General features: G+C 37.9%; 1 pseudogene; it reads left to right on the forward strand.

Moving 5' to 3' along the window:
• The first annotated feature begins 2836 nt into the window (after window positions 1–2836).
• LOC116476246 (olfactory receptor 51I2-like) lies at window positions 2837–3797 on the forward strand (annotated as a pseudogene).
• Window positions 3798–6200: the final 2403 nt, after the last annotated feature.

Genomic DNA, 6200 nt, shown 5'->3' on the forward strand with positions numbered 1-6200 from the left:
CTAGGTAAAGAAAAGGTACTTTAATTCTATTATTTCCTGTTCGCTGTGATACTTTTTGCCATTTTTTTTGTTTTAACCATGCAACCATTTGTAGAAGCAAAGCAGATTATGCACAAGTTTTCAAATACTGAGTACCAGTTAATAGCATCACTGACCAATGAATTGTGAGTTTGTGTATATGTATATGTACATCTCTCTCTCTCACACACACACACACACGCACACACACACAAACACACGCAATGTGTTTCCATCTTTTTCATCTTCCATTCTTACTAATGTTGAATTGGCCCTATTTGGAAAGTGGGAGCCTCTTCAAGTTGACTACTTTGTCTTTTTTAAATGGTTCCCATTGGCTTTGAATGATTCTTTGTCTTCTAGTATTAAAAGATGTCCAATATCATTAGCTATATTTCCAACACAAGGTTTGAAATCAGCTATTTATCAAAAGGCACGTGACTCCTTTTAGGGGAAAATGTTATCTAAAAACCACAGCTAAGTATTAGAGGTATTCCTTGCTACTGAGATGTTCTTGCTACTGAGTCATTTTCTGAGGATAAAGCTGAAAAATATATATTACTTAAAAGATAAATATTTCTTGAGCTTATTCTGATATTTCAAACTTAACTTTATAATTACAACATTTTAATTAACTTGTTTGATTTTAAATATGTATTCTTTTTCTCTTACCCTGAAAGTCTTGGCTCTCAAAGGCATTAATATAATCACTCAAAAAATGTATCCTACAATATTAGTCCATATTATAAATAATAATAAAAATATTGACTTTAATGTATGTTATTTTTCTTTTCCACTAGACAACATTCTAGATGCATTAAGAATGTTTATATTCCAGCCAGGCGCAGTGGCTCACACCTGTAGTCCCCACACTTTGGGAGGCCGAAGCAGGCAGATCACCTGAGGTCGGGAGTTTGCGACTAGCCTGACCAACATGGTGAAACCCAGTCTCTACTAAAAACACAAAATTAGCCAGGTGTGGTGGTGTGCACCTGTAATTCCAGCTACTCAGAATGCTGAGGCAGGAGAATCGCTTGAATCCAGGAGGCGGAGGTTGCTGTGAGCGAGATTGCGCCATTGCATTCCAGCCTGGGCAACAAGAGCAAAACTCCATCTCAAAAAAAAAAAAAAAGAATGTTTATATTCCATCCATTTTTTTACACATTTGGATGTAAAAAATTGATGTTTTTTACACATCCATTTTTTCTGTACACATTAATCCCTTTTTTTGTGATCTATTGGTCTTAAGAGATTTCTGGGTTGCATCTGATACTTTTTCATTTTAAGATTTGTTGCCTCCATCGGGGAATTTATAGGATTTTTATCCTTGCAATATAATAATTATACCTAAATATGTCTATATTTGCCTAGTCATTAATGTTTATTTTCTGGTAGATAAGCATGTTGGTACAGAGACTTGGATTTTTTATAATTTTTTAGAAAGATATTTTATTATATATTTGAATATTTTTCTTTTTATTCTTATTTTACACCTCTTCAGGAATACCTATTGTGTTTGAGATTTCACTATTTTATTCAGCATATCAATTACATTTTCTCTAATTACTTTTATCATTGCTTTAATTTCATTTTGTTTGATTATTCTCAATTCTATTTGTCATATTTGTAAGTTTCTAAGCAGTATACCTTTTTCTAATAAGAATATTTTCAGTTTTAGAGTAGCTTTTATTTTTTGCCCCAGGTTATTTTCTTTGGCCTATGATTTTTATTTTCTTTATTATCAACTTATTTTCACACTCTAGTATTACAACATTTAATCTTGTTCATGTTTTCTTTAACTTTTTTAAGTATTTAGAAAAAAATTTATATAGAACTTTTTTCTCTTTCCTCTAGTAACTCCTTATTTCAAAGAGTATTTAATATATGTTTAACTTAGTTTATCCCTTTTAATTTTTACAAAATATGTCTGCATAAATTCTATGTTGGAACTTCTCTGTTTTTTACTTATCTTTAAAGGGAGTCAGTTCCATCAGGGCTTGATATTCACTCGAAAAGTAATGCATAACAGAGAAAGAATAGAGAATAACTCAACTGACACCAACAGCAACTTTAATTTTCTATGTATTCTTTAAAAATATTTCACAAAATATACACAATCTTCTGGCCAGTAGACACAATACTTCTTAACTCTCCTACCCTCCAGTTCTTGGTCATTTTTTACCTTCGGTGTGAGCTGATTACATTGACTAGATACAACTGTGGACCCAGCTACCATCATAAAATTTGCTTTAGCTCACAGACCTGTTTTGGGTGGGTTTTTAAATCTCTGCTAAAGATATTTGGATGGCTGCTTTTCATCTCTTTTCTTGATCTACCTTTAAACTATTTTTTTTTTGTTTTCTTATTTGCTTGTTTGTTTGGGAATGTAGAAGCTGAATCCAAGAAAATAAGAATAACAAGCCCATGCCTTCTACCCCTCAGGTTTCTACAGTAGATCTGCAATTTATTTCCATGGGATCACTGTTTCCTGTTTAAAATACAGCATTTTGTACTAAGCTCTTCAGGATCACTTTATGTATATTAAAAGAAAGTATCACTTTGTTAAATATAAAAAGAAAACAGTGTTACATGCTATCAACTGGAACTTTTGTCATCAATAAGCTTAATTTACAGTTATTCCCCCTTTTCATTTAGATGGAAGTGCATTTTTAAATATGATTCATATTTGCTATTGTGCATGAACCAATGGCACCTGATATCTGAAGTGGTGTACTTCCAATAATTTTGTATTTTCTCCTTATTTTCTACCCAGATTGAAGAGCTCACATCTCTCCAGAGCCCTCGGCTGCCTCCTAGGATGACCCCCTCCCTGTCCTATGTCAACATCTCCTTCTTCCAACCACCTGCTTTTCTCATGATTGGCATCCCAGGGCTGGAGGCCATTCATGGCTGGCTCGCCATCCCCTTCTCCTCCATGTACACTGTGGCCCTCACTGGGAACTGCCTGATCCTCCTGGCTGTGAAGAGGACCCCCAGCCTGCACCAGCCCATGTGCTACTTCCTGTCCATGCTGGTGCTCCCCAAAGCGGGGCTCACCTTGTCCACACTGCCCATCACCTTGGCTGTGCTCTGGTTTGACTGTCGGCTCATTGGCTTCAACGCCTGCCTGGTCCAGATGTTCTTCCTGCACTCCTTCTCTGTGGCAGAGTCCTCAGTGTTTCCGGCCATGTCCTTTGACCACTTTGTGGCCATTCCAACCCCCTGCACTATGCAGCTGTCCTCACAAATAATGTCATCATCAGGATTGGGCTGGCCATCGTGGCTCAAGTTACCTTGTGCCTCTTCCTGTGCCATTTCTGGTTAAGTGTCTAAATTTCTGCCCTGGTGGTAACATCCTATCCCACTCGTTCTGTTTCCACCCTGATGTAATGAGGTGGGCCAGCGCTGACATCATGATCAATATATGCTATGGGCTCTATGTGGTTGTATCTACAGGGGGCATAGACTCGCTGCTCATCATCGTGTCCTATACCTTCATCCTGTGCACAGTCATGGGTCTGGCCGCTCCCAGGGAGTGCATCTGGGCCCTCAACACCTGTGTTTCCCACATTCTGGCTGTCTTTGTCTTCTTTATTCCAGGCATCACCATGTCCATGATCCACCATTTTGGGAGGCACCTGCCCCACATTGTACATGCTCTTGTTACCTATGTGTACCTGGTGATACCTCCTGTGCTCCACCCCATCATTTACAGTATGAAGTCCAAGCCCATCAGGGAGGCCATGCTCAGGATGCTGATGGGGAGAAGCCAAGGCTGATGAAATTACAAAATATTATAGGGCCTGGGTAACGTTAAAGAGACTGCTATAGCCTTATAGAAACCTGTTAGATCCAGCTAGCACTGAAAATCCCTAATCTGTGCTAAGACAGTGGGAAGCCCATCAGGCTTATTTATGTTACAAATTTATGTTCAGCATTTACTTTGTAAGAAAGTAGTGATGAGGATGAAAGACTGAGAAATAAATGAAACGTGTTCCTTTGTCTCTGAAAGCTCACAACCTTGTGCCAGGAGAAAGGCAAGTAAAGACACAGCCAGACTATAAACCAATAAGTGCCATAATAACGTTCCTCTCAAAAGATTGCTAGAGACTACAAATTGGTCGTTGACAGAACATTCCTGGGAAGGTGTGGCAAGCTTCCACAAAGAAGAGAATAATTTTTATTTCACCTTGAAAAAATTAGAATTTTTCTAGGCTAAGTATGAATTAAATAAGGAAGAGAAAAATCTAGAAAAAAAGAGCAACATAAAAAAAAGACTCCACGTTTTGAAAATCTCATAATATTCAAAGGTTCTGGGAAGCAGAGCAGGACATTTCTGTAGGGCCAATTTAGAATTCTGCCTATGAAAATGACTAAATAAGTGAATTAAGAATAGATGGTCTGGCCAGGTGCGGTGGCTCACACCTGTAATCCCAGCATTTTGGGAACCGAGGTGGATGGATCACGTGAGCTCAGGAGTTCAAGACTAGCCTGGAGAACATGGTGAAACCCTGTCTCTACTAAAAATAGAAAAAATCAGCCGGGCATGGTGGCAGGCGCCTGTAATCCCGGTTACTGGGGAGCCTGAGGCAGGAGAATTGCTTGAATCCAGGAGGCGGAGGTTGCAATGAGCCGAGATCATGCCATTGCACTCCAGCCTGGGCGACAGAGTGAGACTGTATCTCAAACAAACAAACAAACAAACAAATAAAAAAGAATAGATGGTTCTATAAAAGTATACAATAAGGGTATCTGACCTGCCCTAAGGTGTAAGGAATGACTTTTCTCAAGAAATGATAATTAAGGGGAGGTCTGAATGTTAAAAATAATAATAATAATAACTGGGAAAGAATGTTTAGGGGAAGGAGTATTAGGCATAAAAAACCATGTCTCCAAAGAGCTTGTAGAAGGAGGAATTATGGTGAAATCAAGGAATGAAACAAAAGGCAGTGGGACTGGAAGTCAGTGAGCAAGGAGCCCGTGGTTGAAGAGAAGACTGAAAATAGAAATGGGCTCAACCAAAATGAATATTTTCAGCAGAGGAGAGAGTGGTTTTGACATGAGCACATTTGTCTTTGGAAAGACGGTTTTACACTGTGTTGCAGAGAATAGATTGAATTAAAGCTATAATGCATGCAAATTTACCACTTATAAGGCTATCGATATAGCCCAGATGCATTTATTGTGGCTTGGACTAGGGGAGTAGTGGTACAAATAAAGAGAAACACGGGATCAAAGTTATAAAAGCAGTAGAAATTATATAACTTTATTTGGAATTAAATATGAAGGTTAAGAGAAGAAAAAGAAAAGGCCAAGTTTCACTCCTAGGTTTGAGGCTTGCACATCAGAATAAGTGGTGGTGAGATTAACTGATATATATGAAACAAGAATGATGAATATAATTGCATAAAGAATATCATTAGTTTGATTTTTGGACACTTTGAGCTTGAAGCATCCAAATGGCTGGGTTACACAGGCCATTGGACCTATACACCTAGAGCTCTAGACTAGCCCAATAGTCTAGTCTAAAGATACAAATTATGTCACTGATATACAAATGGTAAAGTGAGTGGTGTGTGTGTGTGTGTGTGTGTGTGTGTGTGTGTGTATGAGTGCATAGGAATTAGAGGCCATTAACTCAAATTTTATAGACCAGCAGCAAATACAAGTATTAATTGTGTAGGAATTAGAGGCCTGATTAGAGACCCTTTTACACCATATTCTCTCACCAGGCAGAGTAGAATGTATGTGGACAGAAACTAAGAAGTATGCAGAGATATAAGAAGAAAACCATGAGTGTGATGCCACAAAGGGCAAAGGAAGAAAATGTATCAAGAAAGAGAGTGGTCAACGGTGTTAAACGTTGTTGAGAAATCAGGGAAGATAAAAACTAAACCTCAGACACACAGAGGTTCCTGATGATGTATAGTAAAAGTTCTTTGGTAGTTTGACCAAGGCCAAAACTAAACTGGAATAATGGAAGAGTTATATGAGAGATGTGTATGTGAAGGTAAGTTATAGATAACTTCTCTAAGAAATTTGGCTGTTAACGGGAAGAGACAGAAGCAATATGAGTTTAGACAGATTTATACTAGTTGTTGTCATTGTTGCTTTTAATATGGAAAGGGACTTGAACAAGATAAATGCTAGGAATGATTCATTTGAGAGAGTGAGGTTGAATA

This window comes from Hylobates moloch, unplaced genomic scaffold, assembly GCF_009828535.3.
Source record: "Hylobates moloch isolate HMO894 unplaced genomic scaffold, HMol_V3 SCAFFOLD_11, whole genome shotgun sequence".
NCBI lineage: Eukaryota > Metazoa > Chordata > Mammalia > Primates > Hylobatidae > Hylobates > Hylobates moloch.